Source organism: Struthio camelus, chromosome 2 (assembly GCF_040807025.1).
Source record: "Struthio camelus isolate bStrCam1 chromosome 2, bStrCam1.hap1, whole genome shotgun sequence".
Taxonomy (NCBI): Eukaryota; Metazoa; Chordata; class Aves; order Struthioniformes; family Struthionidae; genus Struthio; species Struthio camelus.
The window spans coordinates 54,693,393-54,716,352 of NC_090943.1; the positions used below are offsets into that span (position 1 = coordinate 54,693,393).

Sequence of the window (22,960 nt, forward strand, 5' to 3'; positions counted from 1 at the left end):
TATTCAGGTGAAGCTGCAGATGCCTGGGGATTGCTCATATTAGTGCAACTGCTTCTCATCATGAAAACTCAGGCTGCAATCTGAAATAACGAGTGGTATCGCTAACTGCAATCACAAAAAAAGCCCACCAAGCAGAGGAAAGAGAGAACACATTATATCCCCATAAGCACAATTGTTTGATGACACTACAGCGTGTATTCAACCACCCAACTTTATGTACCTACCAAACGATAGCCTCATCTTCCAAAATATTGTCTATAGTGAGTGAACACAGGCTTCTGGGTTGTGACTTCCTCTGGAGGCGCCTGCTTCCCCTTACTGACTGCAGAGAGACCAAGGGAGCCCAGCTGCCTAGCACTATCAGGAAGCTGCCTCAAGGTGGGTGTTGCTTTTACTCTTCTCACTGTATCTTGATGTTCAGGAAGCAATACTTGCTCCAGGCACTGGAAGAGTTTCCAGCCTAGTGAAAAAAGTTCTCTTGTACGCCATAAATACTACCAAACTTGAACCAAAATAACAACATGGGGAATGCTTTATTTTTAAGCCCAGTGAGAGAGCTGATGTCCCTTTAACAGAGACATGGTCTCCTTGCTAGCTGCGTATGGGTGCTCAGCTGGGTAGCTGAGAGCAGAGTGTCTGCTTGCAAAAAGCCTTATTAAGTCAGCCCTGTTCTGTGTCTTCTGTTTTGCATGAAATCTTCGGGGCTAGTAACGTCACTGAGGCAAAGGGCAAAGCTGAAATGACCTTAAATGGTGGCCACTCTGCAGTATTCTGCAGAAAGCCCAATGAGATGAGAAGATGAGACAGAATGCTCTGCAGATCCTGACAGCTCACTCTGCCTGAGCACTTACAAAGAGATTCATCAAAATGTCCTACTTACTCACACAGGTGTCTTCCTCACCCCCGGGAGAAGCCTTCGAGTGGCCAGCTTTGCAGAGGGGTCAGGGGAAAGCTAATCAAAGATTAAGATTATGAGGTTTAGCTCTCAACCAGAGGAAACGCTGTACAGAGTTCCCCAGCAACAACAGCCTTAACTAGGGGACTTCCAGCGAAGGGGAAACCCCGAAAAATTTCTTTTCAACCACAGCACCAAACGCCACAGTGGTTCATGAGAGAAGGAAGGCACATCTGAATGCAAAGATAGGCTCACAGTGAAGAAAGCAAGGGAACGCAGCATTGCCAAGACTTGTGTTTAGTGCAAATCTCACACGGCCGACTTCTGCCTTATATTCTCCCATAATTAGGTCTCTTTCTCATGCCTAGGCAGTATAGCATTATGGTATGCCCTCCTGATCTATCCTCTACCCACCCGACATGCCTGGTGTATGAAGTCTTTGTATGGAAGACAGACCAAAATGTGGATATGGGGGAGTAACTTCCAGGAATGCATGCTGGAAATACACTTTCTCTCTGAGTCTCGCCAAGCATGTGACTTGATGTGCCTGCCATGCATGCCACGCTGTGGCTCAGCATGTCAGAGCCACAAACGTGGATGGATGTACTGGGGATAAAAAGCTTGAGGGGTCCTGGAATATTGGTAATGGGATAAAGAGGCTTTCTAACACAAGGTTCCCAATTTCATCCAAACCATATTGTGAGTTTGGCAAAAAAGATTTGAGAGAACCATCTGGTGGTTGTTTGGTATCCTGCGGCAGCTGAGTTCCTTGTTAGTGGAAAATCTGACCAAATAACAAAATAATTATTGCTACCATTGGCTTTAAAGGTCATCTTTTGTGGTTGCTTCAGCAGAGATGTTCAGATCTGAATTGAACTGTCTTCTCCTTTTTTTATGATGAACGTGGGTGGGAAAAGCCTTATGGTGGTTTAGGTGGGAGGGTATACGGAATGTGAATCTCTACACAGCATTTTTTATGGTTAAGCGTTTGATTTTCAGCCTCTGGAGCTTGCTATTTTGGCCTTTTTTGTAAACACCAAGAAATGTGAGACCAAGTGTGGCTAAGCATGTTTTCTTTCATGGCTGGTATATGTTTTCCCCCATATTACACACGAATACATAGCGGTTCTAGAGACCTGAGCATGACAAATGAGGTTGTAGGTCTTTATATAAACATGTAATTTCGTGGAAAAAGATGATGACAGAAGATGAAAGTATGAAAAATGTACAGTATACCCTTTCCTCATACCGCTTTCTTCTAGGAGAAAAGAAGAGAGATGCTGCGGAACCATTATATCCCACTGGTAAAATAAATTAACAAGTCTTCAGTTACTCTACCTCCTAAGCGTATCCCTGTTGTGGCTGCAGATATTCACAGTGAACAATTATTGTGCTGTGAAAGAAAAATAATTTACTTTACATTAAAATAGCACAGTTTAGAACATAGTTCAGCCACCCTGCGTGGATGTTGTGTTAGAAGGGTGAGCTAAGCTTCGCAGACACCTCATGCCATCCAAATTATGACAGCAGGTCTGCCTGCAGTTCTGATGTAGAGGTTTGTCTTTCACATCGTAATCTTGACAGTCAGAAATAGGGAGCCATTTTGCAAATGCTTGATTCGGCCTACAGCTTGACAAACCAAGTCTCAATATGATAGCAGGAGCTAGCTATGGTAAGGAAGAGTATGAGATATGTCAGAGTGACAGCAGCATTTTCTTCTTCATCTCCCATCTCCCCATGCTGGGATGTGACTGTGATATGGGGCTGAGAGTAGAAGAAGAAGCCTATGTTGCTAGGCTGTTAACCTACAATGGCCTAAATAATTTTATTTTAAATACTACTTTATAAAATATTGTATGGCATAAGTTACATGAGTTAGACCTGACATTCATATGCCTTTTAAGTATTTATTTCAACATATTCACAGAAAGTGAGTCTTGAATTTATTACCCAGAAACTCAGTTCCCAGAGTTAAGTTTATTTAGACAGGAAAATCACTATTGCTCTGGATGGTATGAGAGTCTTACTTGTAGCCAGACTGTAGTCACGTCTACTGTAGAAGTACACTTTCAGTCAGACCACATCTATGTTTTGATGAAAGTTTTGTTCCCACAGACATGTTTGTAATAGCTATCTGAAGAGTGCCTAGGAGAGGCTTCTTATAACTGCTACAGACTCTGGCATTACGCATGCCTCCAGAAAGCAGCTCTATATTGTATGTGCACTTAGCCCAGACCTACTGCGTAGGCAGTGTAGGAAGTCCAGACTTGCTCACCACTCAAGCTGTGAGGCCTTTGTAAATTGGGCTTATTCCTTAATACACCAGTGTGGCTGCAACAGACTTGCTGCTAGGGCGTATGGACAGCTTACGTGCTTTATCTTGCCTGCTGACAGGGTCAATCATGTTCAGAAACCACACACGACTTTGTTATGTGTTGCCGTTGCTCCTTGACATGAACATAACAGAGGAGTCTGGGGTCTAAGCTGCTAACAGTATTCTTACTCTGGAATTGGCTTTACAAGTTATTTACAAATTCTGGTCCATTTTGTTTGTGGTCTTGCTTCTGAGCCTAGTGTAATCATTTAAATCCTGATATTGTGAAACTTGTTGAAACTATGAGCTCTGGCAACACCATCTTTAAAGTGACTCTACAGTTTTATTTTAATACACCTACAATATTTCCACATATTATTACGTAGAAAACCTTCCATCAAAAAGGTGTCTACTAGTATTTTCTCTGTTCTACTTTATTTTTCATTTGACTTTAAAAGGGTATAATAAATGTTGTCTGAAGACCAGAGTCTGAACTCTTGACTCATACTAGAGAGTTCCTTGCTCCATTAGTAATTCCATAAAAGTCTGGCTTCAGGTGCAGAAGACCACTAAGCCTGTGTCACGGAATGAGAATTTCAACATAGCTGTCTGCCACATTAACATATATTCCAGAACCTCAAGACCAACTTGTGTTGCCAAAATTGAATGATTTAATTTTTCAGTTTCTTGGCAGGAACTCGTTTATTTCCCATGTGCCCAAAGCATGACTTCCAGCCCTAAAGGACTGGAGCAGACGATCCAACAGCATCAATGCCAATGATGCATGGGAGGATCCTAAACTGGTAAGGAAATAAAGGCTTCTCTTGTAAGCTTTTTCCAGTGCTAACTTCTGTGCACCCATGATAATTTTATTCAAGTGTCACAGTATGAGAAAAAAATCTGCCCTGGTAATTGAAACTTTACATCAGGCAATCATTCATTTTAATAAGTCAAATGTGCACGTTACAAGAAACTGTTGAAAAGCCTAGACTGGAAAACCCCAGGCCAAACCATATACCTCAAGATTGAAACCAATTTAAATTCCAAGAATAAGTAGCTGACAAAGATAATTTTCATAGATTAACATTTTTCACCTGGGTTTTATATATCTGGAAGAAATATACACTGCATTGGTTATGCATTGATCAAACTTTTATTGTGCCAGCTGTACTTCATAGACCTGAAAAAGTGATTCAAGCAAAACAAAAGAGAACATAAAAGCACAACTATAATGGTTTTAAATCCCAAAGAGGCAATTACAAGTTTGATTCCAGTGATGCAGCTGGACTACATTGGAAAACTAAACACTTTACACATATTAAGTAGATATGAAGGCTAAGACTAGGATTGTAAATAATAAATCCATTCTGTAGTTTTATTTGTAAAAGTACAGCCCTTTTAATAAGTTGGGAAAATATAGCAATACAATTCACACTAATTCATGTGTAAAACGTAGTTTAACAGAGCCAAAATGTGTTAAAACAGATTTTTTTTGAAAAAAGGTGTGCAATAACTAATCATTTAAGTAAAACAAGTAGAAAACGGATTAGAATAATGTGCACCAGGAATGAATTGTAATTCTTTAGCCTCTGTGTGTGTGTGTGTGTGTTAGGGTATAATAGTGTTTTAGATACAGAATATTTCTCATCCTGCTTTTTATAAAGAAAAGCCTAGTAATTTTAGTGCATAATATTTATTTTCACCTTGGGGACTGAGGAGAAAAGTTAAGGGCAGGACCTAACAAACCACCCAAACAATGACAGTAAGATGGTCTGAGGTTTAAAAATATGGTGATGCAGATGGTAACTGGCTGGTGAGTGCAGAGAGGAAGGAGACATGTGGCCACCTCTATACGCTCAGTTCCTGAAAGCAGCCTTTGCGCAGGGTCTTTTCCCACAGGTCAACTGCGCCAGCTAAAGTGACATATCTAGTACAAGCTAGTCCTGCAGGCTCTGTTCGGTAGTCACTTGAGAGACGTTTCGGGAGGGCAACTCATCCCACTTGGAAAATTACTTTAGGCTGAGGTGAATCAGTATTCTCCACTGAGTGGGTGGTTTCAACGGTCATCTCCATTTTAGATGGTTAAAGTTAGGTGAAATGAGTCCTTCCCTCAGTATAGATTAAAAGACCAATCCACCTTTTCTTTGCTTCCTCTTGTGTGCTGAGCATGCTGAGACATTTCTTGGGCTGCTTGGAGAAGTTTTTTGCCTCTCTGGAGAAAAATCTTCCTTTTAGTTCTCTCTGGAGGGAGCAGAGTGTAAGGGTAACATCTATTTCTAAAGGCCAGGGTCAAGCACCACAGTTTGGGGAAAAAAATCTATTGATACATCTACTCTCCAACATTTTGACTCTCAGAGTTAAAATAAAAAAGAACTAAAATACAAAATGAAAGGCAAAAGAAAAATAAAAATTAACCGACCCAAACGAAAATAGATAAGACAGGCAATAAGTCTGGCTGAACGTTTTTTATTGGATTTCTTTGTTTTCTACTTTTGGAAAATGTCAATTCGTTAAAACAAAAATAAAACTTACTTGTAAGAAAGGATTAGTTTTGATTATTCTGACCCAATCTGAAACATTTCTGGAGGAAAAAAAGGTTGTCTCGAAATGTCTCTTTTTTTACATTTTCAAGAAGAAGATGATGATAATTTACAGTTCAGAACACCTCTTTCATTACAGTTTACATTTTCATTTAGTAAAATTACATTTTAGTTAACTAGTTCCAAAAATTAAAAATTAGCAAAAGTTAAGAAAGATATGAAAATTATTTACATGAAGTTTTTCAATGACTTATCTTAAGGATTTTTGTTTATAGCTTTTTTTGGACAGCATTATTTTTGAGGTTTTTTGATGTTTTGTCAAAATTCTGAAATTTCTCATATGGCAGGAAAAATATTTTGCTGCTTCGCTTTCTGGCTGAAACCTAGAAAGGTCTTTGGGTCAAAAAACACTCTTTGTTGCACTGTTAAATTTTGTGTAAACTTAGGTGAATTGTCGGTCCATGCCACTTCCCATGGGAGCCTGATGGGTTTGCTGCTTCTCTTCACCAGAGGCAGGTCTGTGAATAGTGTAAAATATTGCCTAGCATTTTTTTCTGAGAAGTGTGACGCAGATTAACGTTTGCCATCATATAGCCTTAACATTTGAGGACATCTAGAGAGCAGCAATGCATGCCCAGATGATAAAGGTGTGTAAATTGGCAGCCGTGGGCAGAACGTGTTTCTGCTTTATAAAGGCATGTGTAGTTTAGCTAAAACTGGTTCTGAGTGTATGTTAAACTTGTGATTAACACTTCTACCAGCAGCAAGAGAGAAATCAGCCAAGAAACTACAGTCAAGATCCACAGAAATAAATGAAAGCATAGGATGAAATGTTACAAGCATAACTAGTGCCACCTATAGGCAGAAGAAAAAGTGACTGGTGGAGTTGTTTTATGCTTATGAAGAGCACTGGAAGAGCTTGTGTATTTGAATGGTGGGACTGGTTGTTTGTAATAGTTGCAAGGTTTGTAAATGCATTGTATTTCCTTATCTTTTCTAAGCTTTGCTAGTATGCGCATACGGCCACTATAGCTGGTGGCTTGAATCTGTGGAAATGACTAAGGGATGAAGATGATCAAGTGGGAAATACTACAGCAAATGGTTTTCCTTTAGAAAAATATATTATTTCAAGTTTTTACCCTGCAGCTGAAGAAAGCTAGAAACATCCTGAGATGAGGGACATGCGGTTGGGTTTTATTACTGTTTCACAGCTAGACCACAGTAGAGAAGCGAGGGGAAGGTGGACTAGAGTTGACTAAGAAGGAAAAACAAAACTATCCTTGAAAACAGACCAAGGTCACAGTGAATTTTAAAGGAAAGTTTCAAAGGCCCTTTTCTAGCTTTGTAGTTCTCTTATGTTTGCTTTATTATTAAAAAAAAATTGTTTACAGAAAATACTGAAACATATATAACTCTCTTGCAACTAAGTAGGGACAGTTTAAGGAACATCATCGACTTGACATCTAGGCTGGGATGCTACTCCTACTTCCAAATGTTATCATTTTCTGTAGTTTTTAAATCAAATTTCTCTAATCCTCTTTTCTGTGCTAGACCTAGGGGATCAAGGGGGTTACATCAAACTCTGATCCTAATGAGACTTGATGGAGAGGTTCCTTGCTTGTATTTAATGGGAACCCAACAAAGTTGTGAGACCATACATATTGGTGGTTGCAGAACCAGGTCCTGGTTTCCAAGTCAGGAGAAATACTGAAATTATTGAGCTCTCAGTGTTCCCGTAGGTTACATGTGGAGTTATGCAAGCTTGGTGCCACTAAAATGAGAACAAATGTGCTGCCAGATGTAAAAGTAAATTGATTTTGTGGGGGGTAGGGTGAAAGGCATTTAACAAAGAAATATAGAGCAAGTACTAGACTCATTTCCTTCAGTATTATTTATAATAATAATTGCTTAAAAAATTTGGGTAATGTGAGTCTGAAGTGGGCTTGGTCTTAAATTACTTTTTTAGCAGCTTCTAACAGAATTTTAAAAGTTATTTTCCAATGTTTTTCTTGTAGCTTACCTCTCTGAATCCTCACTCAGATATGATGTCATTTTCCTTTATCATTTCCTCCTGTCCCTGTGTAGGCAATGTGAAACACCTTTCTTGGGATTTGGTGTTGCCTTTCCTCGCTTCTCAGTGCTCCTCCTTGGTGTGTCCCCTGACACTGTTTTTTGGTCACTCTTTTGCTCTGATATCCCACTTCCATTTGCTGATGTGTACATACCTTGCTTCATACTATGCTTCACGTTACTAGAATCAAGGGTAAAAAGACTTTATTTTTCTAAGTCTCCGGACATCCTACCTGTCTGATGCTTTTTTGTTTTACTTGTCTTTCATTATCAGTCTCATGTGAATTATTCCCTTTCGGGTAAGCCATAGAAGAAACCAGTGTGGCAGGCCTTTGTGAAGCTTTAAGCCTGCAGTCTCTTTACTGTTCATCTTCTCTTCACTCTTGTTGCTAGCTGATGAAATTTTGAACATTGTTTTCCTTATTTTTCTACCTCTTCTAAAAACAAACTGGGCTACACTTTCCTTGGGAAGAACACATAGGTGGCTTCTAATTGCCAAATAAGAAAGAGGAATTGTCATATCTGTAGTAAAGCGCAAGTGATAGTTTTACTGGAGTTAAATATCACTGCCTGGATTTAAATGTTTGGACACAGATTAGCTACTAGTACACAGTAAATAGCATGAATGTTTAATCAAGATCTATCATTCCTTCTGGTCAGACACTGTCTTTTTTGTTGTAATGGCCAATATAATGCAGACACAATGCCTGTTGAGAGGTATTATAACGCTGTTAATAATAGGATTGTATTAAGCAAAAAAAAAAATTTCATACCTTGGTACACACCTCAGTACTCAAAGGAAAAAGAGCGTCAACTACAGATAGATAGGCAGGTGCTAACGTTATAGCCCCTTTAGAAATTACATGTATAAAGTTGGGGGTCACGACTTTCAAAAATATAGACATTCAGTCACTAGAGGGAGACATGATCTCATATAACCTAGAGCAAGTCTACCACCACACGGAGATGAGCTAGGAAAATCCCCATGGAGGGAAGGCAGGTGACAACCAAGCTCGAGTGTTATTACCCAAGTAAAAGACTGCTCATCTGTGAGGCATCTGGGGGTCAGAGCGCACAGAGAGTGAAAGAATCCTTCATGGACGTGCCTGGTCCTTAAGGATGGAGTAAGTTATACCTTTCCATAAAACAAATCTGGGCTGGGTCCCAGTGAGAAGATCAGCTTTAACTAACATGGCTGGAAAAGGCTTTAACTGCCTCTTCAGTTAGTGCTGGTCTGTGCAACGTTGCTTGTCTTTCTGAAGATAAAAGGTAGACACTCACTCTAAACCTAGAAAAATAGGCTGAGCAGGTGGTCGAGACAAGTGGAAGGACACCACAGAAAGACCTGTCTTTCTTCGATAGCTTTTATAATGTAAAAATATATTGGTATACAGTGATGGTAAACGTAATATGGTATACATTAGTCACTTCTGCTGCATGCTGCCCAATAACCATCGTTTCCTGAGCGGCTATTTCTGAGCTGGATAAAAATGCTCCTCAGGGGAAGACAGTGAGGGAGGAAGGTGCTAGGAAGGAGAAGATCTATTCTTCTGTCTGTGTAAAACCCTGTAGGGGACAATCTGTGCAATTGTTTGGCTAAGGAGAGTGGTATGCAAGGCTGGATTGACAGGGTCTTACCCCAATGATTTACTTTAAAATGAAAGCTTGGGTGCAAACATTAGAGGTAGATTTTGTGCCCACTGGAAAGTGCTTTGATCAAAGCACCAAGCCCAGTGCGAAGTCTGCACAAGTGTTATTATTCATCCAAAAAACAAACACAGCAAGCCAAAGGCCCTGTCCACACTGGGATCAGGATTGGGCTAGCAACAACCATGTTGCTGCTGATAAAACCACAGGGAAACATCCCTACAGCTGGAGCTTCTGTTCAGTGTTAATCCATACTGGGATGCTGTTTAATAATGTATTTAACTAGCGTACTGCAAATGTGTGGTAAATGACATTTTTTACCATTACGTTAATAATAGGTGTTATTTATCCTTTATTGCCCAGAAACATTTTAGGGACCGTTGTTAATATTTCCTAGAAATAAATGTTTATGGAATCATTAACTCTGGTTTTATTGGCCATATTTCTTGCAAAGATTCTGAGTCATGCCTTCAAGTCTGCAAGGATTTGTGATCCTATTTTCTGTTTGCTTTGTACATTTTGTCTATGTAATTTGAAGAGAGAATTGTAGAGTGTAAGATGGAGGCGAGTATTCTTTATTTTAATTAAAATGCTAACATAAGAAATTATCTTATTGAGTGATTGTGTTGTAACACAGCCACTTGCTCTGCCATACAGTAGTTAAGTGTGATTTGATGCTTCCTCTAGAATGTTTCCTATTCTCCTAGGGTTATGCTGTAGCCAAAAATATTCCCTTTAAGCTGAAACTTGGCATGCAAAATCTCAGCTAAACTTGAGTGCTGTTTCAAACTTAAACCACAAAACTTTGCTTTCCCATGTTCAAGTTGCTTTGGGACACTGCACCTGTAGTTCCTTACGTTGTTTCTTTGAGGAGCGATCGAAGAGCTCAACATCTTTCTAATATTAGAAATGAAATGTTGCTGGCATTAATCTGTAATGGGAATTCATTACTGCTGACTGAGGTAAAAAACTATATCATAGGCCAGGTGAAATCTGGATGGACCTACATATATCCCTGCACCTGAAGAAAAATTAATTCTTCTGGCAATGTTTGCCTGTGTTTCTCTGCCTAAATGGAAGTCTCTTCTCATTTGTGGAGGGGCCATGGCGCAGCTGCTGTGGCTGACCCTTGTTGAGGCAGGAGTTTGAGCTAACCAGACATTTGGTCTGATCCAAAGTAGACCTATCTTCTCTTCTCACCAGCATAGTGAACTGGATGATGGAAGTGTCTTGATATGGTGTCAATAGTGTGAATTCAGACTTTGCACTAGACTTTAACCACTGTTTGCTCCGTGCTTATTTATGTGTATATGGGATTCACGTTGGCTTAAAGCAGGCCAAAGATGTTACTGGGAGCATTGCCATGCCACTGACTACAGACGCTCGTCATAATAAGCTGATGAGCCAGTTAAATTCAAGTCAATTTTTGATGGTCTTTGGATGAACAATGTACATGTATATGCACGAGAAGAGAGTCAAGCCCACTGTAATTTTAGGATACAAAGAAATGGAGTTTGGCTTGTCTTCCACACCTAGGACCAACAAGTATCTGTGCAAAAGGATTATAGAGTTGGACTATACATACATGTACCTAATGTTTCTGGTCAGTTGTATTACTAATTGATTTTTTTAACATTCCTTTCCTCGATCTTTAACATAAATTTAAAAGTTACAGATGACTGGGAAGTGTTTCCTAATGATGTTTTTCTCCCATTTTTTATTTACAGTCCCCCTTTGAAATTTCTTTGCACATAAAAACTGTGTTTTGTCTAATACAAAATGTGTATTAGACAGAAGTATCTATATCTATGATATGCTTATGAAAAATCATTTGTTTTCATAAAAATAAGGAAAAAATTATTTCTGTATGAAAGAAAAGGAGCATTCAAAGCTTTTGCAGTTGAAGCAGTACTGATTGACATTTGACAAAGGGGAAATAAACTCTGAGGTAGAAGAATTAGCAGTCATTTAGGGCAGTCAAGATTCATGACAACTAAGCAAATTCAGAAGGATCTGCAGGGCCTAACACAATGGTAGAGGAAACTGAAAGCTGATAATACAAGTTCATGCATACCTGAAGGGAGAATTTGAAATAGCTAAGGAAACTCAGGGAAAATTTTAAGATATCATTGAAGACAAGTCAATAAGAACTATCCAGTCTATAACAGTAATTCAAAAATTGGCAAAATATTAGCACCTTTAAAAGTTAGATTATAAAACTGTATCAATCAGTTGTAGGTATAAAACTCGATAACCCCACTCTAAGGATCAGTGGTGTGATGTCACCTGCAGCATAACATCAGCGATGCGGAGAATACAGAAGATGCAGGGCTAGTTTTCTCCCTTCAGACAACTCTTGTATTCCTAATACGTTTGTATCTGGTGCTTATATGTCAGAACAGCCTAGGAAGTCTACTTCTGGCATCAGAGACCAGAAATTGATGCGGACTTTCTTGGGTGTATCATTGCCATGGCTGTAGTGTCTGACTCAATACAAAGTTTTATAAATCCAAAGGAAAGCCTGAATTACAGTTTTCTACCTTTCCATGGGTCATGCGTTCCTTTTCTCTGTCTATTTTGGGACACTAAACCTCCAGTGATTAGAAAGAGATCCATTTCCATGTCACATCACTGATCTTGCAAGGGGCAGAGTGTTTTCATACCTCTCCATCAAAGCTATATGCTCAGCTTTAGGCACATCAATAATTTGGGGGTGCTTGCTGGAACTCACATACATAGTAGTTATGGGCATGAGCCAGGCAAGCAGAAACTTGTGGGACCATATTTTGGCATTCTGGTCCATCAGAGAAGAAAGAGGTGCACTAGGAGGCATGGGAGGTCTACAAGAAGCCAACTTCTTCAAAGCCACCTGAAAGCAGGAGCTGGGAACAAGAGCTCCTAGAAGTAGCGCCAAATTTATTAAGATTGGGAACTCCAGCTTCTAAATCTGTGCTTAGCTCCCTTCCTGGCGATGTCATGCTCTCGGAGACAAAAAGTCTCCCAGCCACTTGTGGACACTGAGGACCCAGTGGGATGAAATCACTTAGGCATTGATTTTTACATTGCTTGTTTCCAAAGGCTAGAAGTGGCCTCCCAAGGTAGGCTTTCCAGGCCATAGTATCCTTCCTCTAAGTTCCACTAAAGGATGGAGGCAGCCACACAAACGTCTCCATGAGCTCAAAGGATGAGAGGAATACAGCTCTTCATTACTTTTGATGAGCGCATACAGTACCGCCTTCCACACTAAGCAGTTTTTCTGCCTGCTGAGTGAGTATGGGGGGGACACAAGATGTGTCCGGGTGAAGCACAAACCGGTGTGAGGACTGAGGAGCAGGGAATCGAATAGGTCACAGAGAAGGACAGAGAATGAAGGATGGATAAACAGCTTGGGAATGCTGATGCAGGGTGTCTGGTCTAAACCCACTCACATCAATGTGAGTATTTTTGTTTTCTTCCCTTACCGTGGATCAAGCCCAAAAGAAAGGCAGTCTCCTAGGTAGATTAAGGCTGCTAGCGGGTGACTTCCGAGATTTATAAGTCCACCTCTAAGTTTACCGTGCTTACATGGAAGAAGAATGGTGCTAAAAATAAAGCAATGGGGCCTGACTCTCTTCTCATGTATCGTAGGAACTTGTGGCCTGGCATAAATGGAATGACATTCATGCAAAACTGCCATAAGAGGAATGAAATCTTCGTTTGCAGCCTTTACCGGTTAGTTTTTTTATATTTCTGACAGCAGAATCTGTGAACAAGGTGCGTTAATAGCACATAAGTAAAACTGAAGCCTACAGCAATTAAATTAAAAGCTAAAAAAGATTTGGAATGGTAAAACTGAATACATTTTAATTGAACATAATTCTATTGAAGACTATTAAATTACCGCAGTGGAATAGAAGCACAAAAAACATGATAATGAGTTCCTGAATGAAAATTTTAAATGGATAAGCTGAAAAATTGCAGGTACCCCGGTGTATGACATGCAGAGTGCTCATGATATGAGAACATGAATTATTTATATCTTCTTTAAATGTAGAATGTAAATTTGTTTTGAATTAATTTCTATTGGGAAATCACTACACAGTAAACATAACTGTCTCTTAGGGCGATATTTTTCCCTTCTAATTATTATTATTATTATTTTATCATATTATTGTTTGGAGAGGGGAAGAAAAAATGGTAAAATTTATGGCAGTGAGTCATTTAAGTAATGGTTATATTGAAAACAATTCTGTGATTTACTTTAGGGTGAAATATACTGTAAGCTGGAATGCTGTCAAGTAACTTAGGGCTCATATTCTTCACTTTGATGTTGCTGTGTGTGGACAAAGAGGTCGGTATCTGCTTGTTCTTCCTACAGCAACAGAGTAAGTTGGCAGACTGGTAGGGGACATAGAAGGGTCTGCCTTATTGCTCTTGCAGTTTCTAGAGATTTGGGATGCCGAGGCAGGTGCCAAAGTTTATGCTAAGGAGATTATGACCATAGAAATAGTCTAAGGACAGAAGAGGAGCTCTTGTGAGTAGTGATATATAGGATCATGATTTCTTAATGTGGAGATGTTTTTAGAGGAATGAACTACCACTATTATTACCTTTATTCTCATCTCTTTGCTTTTACTCACACAAGTGTGTTCTACAGTAGGGGAAATGTATCATTTTTGGGGAAATTAGGACAAGCATGCTTTGTTATAATACATATAAGCTTATAGCTTGCCTCTTTGAGTTGTTTTATTCAACTGATTAATGCTGCAATACTTGGCGCAATACTGCTTTGTGTCTGCAATACTGCTGGTCTAAAAAGTTTGCAGTTGAGTAATGTGTATATAAGTCCGAAATAAATTCACTGGGGAATTAGACCTTCATAACTGTGTTTTGTACTCCTAAGTTTAGAAAAGTTGAGGAAAAAAGCACCTGGTGGCTTCAGTCGGGCCTTGTGCTTTGGGTCTTTGCCTAGAACTCAATTACCAGGACCAAAGTTTTCTCTGAATGACCTAACCTTTGTGACTTTTATTGATCATTTCTAATGCTACTTTATGGGCCCATTTCTTCCACCCCAGGATACCTTTGGGATAACGACACATAGCAAACATTTGAGTGGCAAGTGGTGGATTACAAATATTAAATTATTTTACCTCATATACTGCACTATTTTTTTTCATTACTTACAGCTTTGACTTACAGCCCATCTGGATCTGAAACTCTTCACTAGCTGCAAACTATTTTCAGCCCATTCCCAATCCTTTGACAATGGGAAGACGATGAGCTAAAAATGTGAAGATTTTTGTTCTTATTATTTTGGAACAACTGCTCTCCCGTTTTCTGCTGTTTTCTTTTCATGGACCATTAGCAGCTTCCAAAGGCAATATCCTTTCACTGTCACACTATGCCATGGGGTGCCGTTTCAACAACTTCAGACGAGGGCATTAAGTACAATTCTGGATGAGAGTCAGAGCATAACCAAATAAAAATAATAAAGGAAAGCTTGTAAGAGCAATTTGGAATGCTGTCCTGCGCTGAATTCATTTGCGGCTTAGCAGAGAGCTACCAATCACTGGTGATCAGCGCGATACTCCACAGCACCTTATTTAATTGTAAAGTATTTCATACCCTAAGAAACATCACTGTTCATTTGCTTTTCCTTTTTCGGTGATCATCTTAGCTGAATGCTGAGCGGTGAATCAGTGGGAGGGGAAGAAAATTCATGTTTCTAATTCGAGGAGAATAAAAATGGACTTCTTATTGTTCCTCTCCCTTTTCCCCTGCAATTAATCTGGAGTTATGCATTTCTTAGGATAGTTTAAAAAAAATCCTGGGGGGAGGGGAAAAACCCTCACAATCCTTCAGTAAATCTCGTAATGCGTAAAAGCCAAATTCTGGCAGATGTTGTGTGGAGGTACAAGCCAAAGCATCCCCCTGGCCAACAGTGGGACTGTGGGGCAGAAGCTGCTTCCTTTAGCTTACCTCCCAAGAATATGCAGGAAGGAACTATTCTGCAGGTCCTCACAGCACCCCGCTTGCTGTGGAGGACTCGGACTGTCTCTGTTCATTCAAACATCCCTGACTTGGCACGCACTGGTCTGGCATCAGCTTTTTTGTTTAGGCCTTTAATGAATTATTTGTTCTTCTTTGTGGGGAAAGTCTGTAAGGTGCGCAATGAACGGACTGCTCAGAGCAAGAATCCAGGCAGCCGCTGACTTGGGTTTTGCATTACCTCTCTGCACCTACTTGGTGGTGATGGATATGCCATTTAGCAGGCACCGGTAGGAAGTTGGTGCAGAGAACTATATAGGGGTGTCAGCTGGAGAGCAGATCAGTCAAGAGGCTTAAGCGTAGGCCGGGGAGGTAGCTGAGATGGCTTCTAGCCTCCACTATACTGATAGATCACTTTGGGCTAGGTACTTAACATCTGTGTATTTTGCTTTCGCCTTCAACAAAAGAAGGCTAATCTCTCTGCTCACCTATGTCAGAGTTTTCTCTGGCACCCGTCTGTGTAATACCTTAATGCAAACACAGAAGGTGTCGTGCAACTCTGCAAATGTTTGTAAAGCACGGCAAACTTGTGTTGGGCTAGGTGTTACACGTTACTAACGCCTTGCCTCCCGCGTGTTTACATTTGACTTGCGTCTTACGTTAAATGCTGTTTTATACTCCTCTCCGCTCTGTTGAACAATGTTGAGGTTCATTACGTTTTCTGCCTCATGTAGAAACTATTTCACCATGACATGGTAGGCTAGACGAGGGCTATCCTGTGCAGGAGACTGGACAGAAATGGCGATGCCAGGGCTGTAAAGAGAAGGCTGAACAGTCATTCCCCCTGTTTCATCTACATCTAAGTACTACAGATGACTGTATCTGATTTTTTTCTCTGTAAACTTTCCCAGTCCCTTCTGGAGCTCATGCAGACTTTCAGCAACTGCAATATCCTGTGGCACAGAGGTCGACAGCTTAACCCTATCTGAAGTGAAGACATACCTCTTTGTGTTAGTTTTGAACCTACCATTGCTAGTTTTATTTGATATTCCCTACTACTTTTATCAGAAGAGACAACAGATAATTACTCCCTCTATCACGGAGGCATTCATTTCCTGCTTGAGCACGGGAGTTGGACTAGATGATCTCCAGAGGTCACTTCCAACCTCAGCTCTTCTGTGATTCTGTGATTCTGTGCTTCTTGGTTTTACTGATTTCTTCAGATACCTGCACCATTATCTCACGTCAAGGTGTAGAAGTCCTAATCTGTTTAGTCATTCCTCTTACAACGCTCTGTCGTACCAAAGCTGTGTCCTATTCTTGACCATCCTTGCCTCCTTTTCCTTTACGCTTCAGTTCCACTGTATTCCTTCAAAGATGGAGGGGATGAGAACTACAAACAATATGGGTAAGATCAACTCATTCTGTATTTATAAAATGGTGTACTGATACTTTTGGTTTGTTCTCAGCAGCAACTGGATCATTCCTGGGTTTGCACTGCAATTGTTTCAGGTGTGGAAATAACATTGTCATGGTGGTTGAGGATATAAAAGAATCAATAATATTTTGGTACTGGGTGCTAGAACCTGCAAATAATACCACTGCTGCAAGTCTGTGCATAAAAGAAATATGCATGTCCAGACCAGTGCAGCTTCCTTTCCCGTCTGCCTCGCTTGCCTCTCTGCCTACTTTATGGTGCCCCACATTTTATTCATCACCTTTGATTGTTTTCTTCTTATTGTACATTCGCTAGAAAAGCAAAAAGCCTCTCTAAAACTGCTGGACTGAAAATGAAATATAGGATGGCTGCAGGCTATGTTTTTCTTTGCTGAGGAGCACTACCATGATAATTGTTTCTACAAAAAGAAACTACTACTCTGGCAAAAAAGAAAAAAAAGAAACACACACCAAACCCAAATACCCTCTGTTTGCTTGAACCTGCCATAAACTATTGAGAGTAATTATAAAAGCCGACTGCACAACAGCTTAATTTGACTTAATTGGCATTTTTTTAAAGCTGCAACACAATAAAAATAGAAAACGAACTCAGTGCACAGGTTCTGGAGTTGTTAAATTTCACTTCAGGAAAAAGCTGTAAACCTTCATGGAAGGTGTTGGCTAGTAATTCACTTCAGTCAGTTATAATGTTTAAAACATCCTATTTTTTTCTTTTCTTTTTTTTTTCCTACTGTGATATGCAAGTGTAGAAATATGCAGCAGTGTCTGAAAGATGGCTAAGCTTTTCCTCTTGCTCTCAGTGCTGGGTTCCAATCTGATGGAAATATTGCACAGAGGAAAGGTTATAGAGAGGGAAAGAGATCATATGTTAGCCTTATTACTTTGTTAATGACCACAGGGTTGAGGGTTTTTTTTGTTTTTGTTTTTTTTCTTGAGAAGCTCATAATTCTAAATGGTACTTTTTTTGTTCTCATCAAACTATTCTTATGAAAGTGGTGGTCTACTAGAGACACAAATCCTTTTTGAGCTTCGATCCTACAAATTTATCCATTCTGGGTTTAACTTTAAATAGATTAGTAGTCCCCTTTAAGTCAATTGAGCTTTAGTGGGTATTACAGAAAATTAAGCCATCTGTACACACTACCAATGACATGATTTAATTACCCAGTGTTCTGAAATGGTACGAGAACAATTTATATTAAGCCAGTGTTTATTTATTTGAATGTGAGCTGAGGACTGTATATTATATTATACAGATATTATAAAAGCTTATGTGAATTGATTTGTACCATAAATACCTAAAGGGGGCAAATCTACGTTCACAGTTAAAATATCAAGTAAGGAAGTGAAAAAGGTAAAAACTCAGATTTTATATCCACCACCCCCTTTTACATCCCTCCTCTCACCTAAGAAACATCTTGTTCAAGCTGCTTTGAGTGTGGCCCCTAATGCGGGAGTCCCTAGAGGTCACACAGGCCCTTCTCCAGGGAAGGCGTCATATACAGAAACGAACTTGGAAGGAAGCTCAGGCATGTTGCAGGTGGTGGGTAATTCCCAAAGGACCTTTTCCAGTTTACCGCAGCTGCAGGCCAGGCAGAAGATCAGAGAGTCCATCCTCTTACATGATGCGGAAATTCAGCACTGTGGAGAATCTACTCCAGACTTTGATATTATTCATATGATGGCATCAGACACCAGACTGTGCGTTGTCCTGGGAGTTCAAGCTCAGGAAGGATGGGTATGTGAAGCTGATTTTAAGCTACATTTGAACCTTCTCAGTCCTAGAGTTGGTGCCCATTGAAGGCTGGTTTATGTTGTCTGGCTTCATTTGTCCCAGCTAGTCACCAGTAGATAAGATTACCCTCTTCATAATTCCTGTGATAATAGCTGACGGTTCCCCATTGGAGCCTTGCCACAATGGTGGTTTGGCTTGATGGCTTAAACTGATTCAAAGCTTGCCGATAGAAATACACAAGTCAGCCCATTTAGTGAGAAAAATAATCCTTACCTATAACAAAGTATGTGCAAGGTGTCCATGATGCACGTTTCAAGTGGAAAATGGATACACACTCCAGAACACTCAGCCATTCCTGGAACCAGACTTTTACCACTGTCCTATACGTGGGGTCTTCTGTTCATATATGAGAGGGTTATGCTGGACTGTTAGTCCTCAGAATTTATGTGACTCTTGGTTTGGTTTCCACAGGAGCTCCCTAAACTGTTATGCTGCTGAATACCCTGCTGGAGTGCAGTTTAGTCCTGAATCAAAAAGAAATGGGATGGGCGTAGCACTGATTGTGCATTTTTATAAAGATTTAGGAGGTGCTGGTGTTGGTGGATAACAGGGATGTTATAGAACTAGCTGTTTTGGGAGAGGTTAAAAGATCTGGCAGTTGAGAACAAATAAACCCTGTGCTACCTATGGGGTAGGATCTGCTTCTGTAAGATCTTGTACACAAACGAAAGGAGGCACTTCGGTTGCAACCCATCATTCTCAGATGTCCTACTAGAGCCACAGTATGCTAATCACTTGTTTTGTAGGATCTCCCTTTCACAGTCCTTAAGACAAAAGGTAATTATCTGTCATTGATTCCATCTGAACATAGCTTTCTTGGTGTTCATGTCCTTTCTGTCTTGGCCCCGGTATTACAACCAACGTGAACAGACAAATGATGCTGGTCACAGAAAAATAGAATAGCTTGAGTGTAAATCTTTTGTTTGCTTTGTTCCTCCAGTCACTCTTCCAATAACAACAGGGCACATTTTCATTAAAAGTATAGCTTGGTTTTGGTCTTAACAGCAAATTGTTGTAGCTCTTACTAAGAGAGTGGAAAAGCTAGAACCCAAAGTGTCCGTTGAAAGCTGGTGTCATGTGGAGCATTCAGACCTAGTTTAATGCTGGCATTTAGGAGGCAGGCAAGAAGAATTAGCCGCTGTGCTGAATACTGCAGGTAAATTCTGACATCATGTGGTGAAACATATACATCATTATTTTGATTTTTGTTTTTTTTAAAGGTCTCATTGCTTTATGGAGAAAAGGAATCATTAAAATGCCTACTATCCAGCTAGCATTTAAAGAATACAGATCAGAGAGTTCTCTATAGCTTGGCGACTATGAACTCTTCCGAGCGCTCTCTACACTGGTTAGAAAAGAACCTGGGAGGAGAACCTTTGAGACACTGGTACAGTGTGAAGCTACAGGAAATTTCTAACAGAAAATGACAGGAGCTGCCACACAATCTAGCTTTTCACAGTCAGTTTTAGTTCTCTGTCATTTGAAAGAGGTTGCTATCAACAGGAACAGGGTTGGACCTTTTAAATCATTAAAACTCATAACCTGCATATTTATTACCTGCCCACTGGCAACAACAAAGTAATTCATGTAGTTTGTTAGCCTTACTTCCATGATAACATTCTTTCAGCCAATAACTTGTGCTCTTTGATTTCTTCTAACCTGGAAGTACCACAGGGAAAAAAACAATTTTTCCTTACTGTTTCCACTTCAAGGGAGTAAAGAGGTATGTGCTCACATACACACAAAGAATTAAATAACTAACTGTGTAAACTTTTTCAAGGCTCATGAAAGGCTATGTAGTGATTTGGGTGAAAGTTATTGTCAGTTTTTATATGACCTGAGCTGGTTTAATATCCATAGCTGTGATATTCCAATCCCTGCAAAAATGAAACACTGGAATTTTGGATTCAGAAACAGCTTCGTAATTAGTGAAGATTAATTTACATGCTAATATGTATATGCTTACTCTATTTCTTTCCCTTGACTTGTCTTTGAAAAATTTTTTAACTGTGTGAGAGTGGTTCCCCTAATCTAAATATTCATTTTTTTTCCCTATCTATTGGCGTTGTCTTTGGCTAAGGCAACTGCATAAAACCAATGAGGGTGTAAAGGTGAAGAGAAGAAGTTTCTGGTTATTTTTTTTCCTCAGACATTAACTTTTTTTTTCTTCTTATGGGAGTTGCAAGCACGTGCTAAGACAGAAGCATGACCCCAGCTGTAGCAAATATTCAGCTCTTTGATTTTGCTTTCAGGTTTCTCTTACCCTTGTCCAGAAAACTGGACAAATTGATGCAGAACCACAGCTGGGGTAAGCCAGCATGCATCTGCTATCTTTAAGGGAATTACAGCAATTATAGTCATTGCTTTCCTCGGTAGAACTGACTTACCACGGCTGAGGATGTGGCCCCACTCTTTTATGGATAAATTATTTCAAGACGCTCAGAGCTGTATTTCTGCCAGTGAGTCAGCACAGTGGGAAGTATCTTGGACATGGTATATCTGTGCCGTTTCGTTTGTGTTATTGAAATGTTTCTTTCTTGTCTTATGGGACTGACTCTCAAGAGTGGCCACACATGATACGGATAATATAGCTGTAAACCAAGTAGGTTATTATCTACATGGAAGGGGGATGCTTTCTCCTGCTTGCAAATAGGGTCACTTTCTGATACCGTAGTCTTTGGTTTTGTTCTCATTTCCTGGCATATTGCTCTTTTGTAACTACTTCAGGGATAACAGTCTTTGGCTCAGGAAGCTTCTTTGAATTTAACACTGAAGTTTTGGCTTTTTGCCTGTAATCTTTAAACTGTTGTGTTCTTTTTTTCCCCTCAAAATAATGTCTAGCAGTACTAAGCACTGATCTCTTGAATTCTCTAGGACTTAAGAAAAAGTGCCTCTATTTATTATGCACACTGACTTTTTCCTAACTTATTTAACTCTGCATGAAGCTTGCCATAATGTACTTAAGCTAATACATCAGAAAGAACTGCTGAAAAATTCACTTGTGAGTTTTGGGGACCATTATTTGTTATTACCTCACTCAGAATCCTCTAGAAAGCAAACTGCAATTTACCATGTGTTATTATACTACTAAGGTGTTGTAAAGAGCTCCATTAAAAAAAAAAAAAAAGAGAAATAGTCCACCAATAAAAGGCAATATTTCCTATTTAATGCAAATACACATGTGCCAGACATGTGCCCACAATGATCAGGAGTGCCCTATAGTGATTTGGTATTCCTTTTACTTTATGTACCACCTTTCGATGCTTTACATTTCATGATTGAATTTATGTGTAGTCAGAGTGTCCACACTCCTCTCATATGCAACACTTTCACCTCAAAAGCTCAATGCTTCATTTTCATGGTTGGGGTTTACTTTCCATATGTTAACATAAGGTGGCTACTAATTGTATTCTTATGTTTGCTGCAGTTACGAAAGACATACTTCTGGCATTCTAATATGAATTTTAAATGAACTCTTTTACCATTTATTTCCTAATATTACAATCCTTTCTCAGGGATACTATGTAAATTTGTTAAAGTAGTCAGTTAAGATCTCTCCAAACAACAAACCTAATAATTTTAAACTCCACATCTCACAGTTTGTCTAAAAAACCTTCCATTTCTCTTCTACCCATCAAAGAAACTCTTGGTTAAACAGATGTCGTGTTAAAACTTAAGATCAATGAGGGATATAATTCTTCTGGTCACTGAATTATTAATAGAGGTTTTCTGAAATTTTTCTTGAGGTGTTTATCTCAGGATATTTGTCTCTTTCTCCCAGCAGACACTCTTTTATGATGTTCATTTCCTGGCAGCCACGTCATTACTCCTCACCTTATAGGATCTTCAGAGACCTTCCAAAGACTGCAATGGGAAAGGAGTTTCCAAATGTCAGAAGCAACAGAGAAAGTGCAGGGGAGAAAAGACTTTCTCCTTGGAACTTTTAGGGGTATAGGAATCAATTTCCAAGTGGGAATCACATCGTGGTGTGAAATACGATTCTTGGAAAGAAATATGATTCTTGTTCCAAAATATGAGCATTAGATGTGCAACACTGAAGCGTATGAATCGTTAACAGTGACATCCATTAAACTCTGGAAGGAGGACTTTGGTGATAGCTTTAAAGTATGCATTATAGCTACTCCTAATGAAGTGACAAACTGATGAAGTGAGTCACAAGAGAGGAGGGATGGTCTTCAGCCCTAGGCAGAGGAGGACAACCCAAAAGACCTTAGTTTATTCTTGATTCTGTCACAGTCCTTCTGTGTGACCAC

General features: G+C 39.6%; 1 protein-coding gene across 7 annotated transcripts in view; it reads left to right on the plus strand.

Moving 5' to 3' along the window:
• Window positions 1-293: 293 nt before the first annotated feature.
• ITPRID1 (ITPR interacting domain containing 1) overlaps window positions 294-22,960 on the plus strand; it is a 90,695-nt gene continuing 68,028 nt past the window's right edge. For all 7 annotated transcript variants that reach the window (XR_011139750.1, XM_009679707.2, XM_009679709.2 and 4 more), the window contains exons 1-2: window positions 294-378; window positions 3,893-4,012. The gene's annotated coding sequence lies outside the window, so the exon portion shown is untranslated. The remainder of the gene's footprint in view (window positions 379-3,892; window positions 4,013-22,960) is intronic.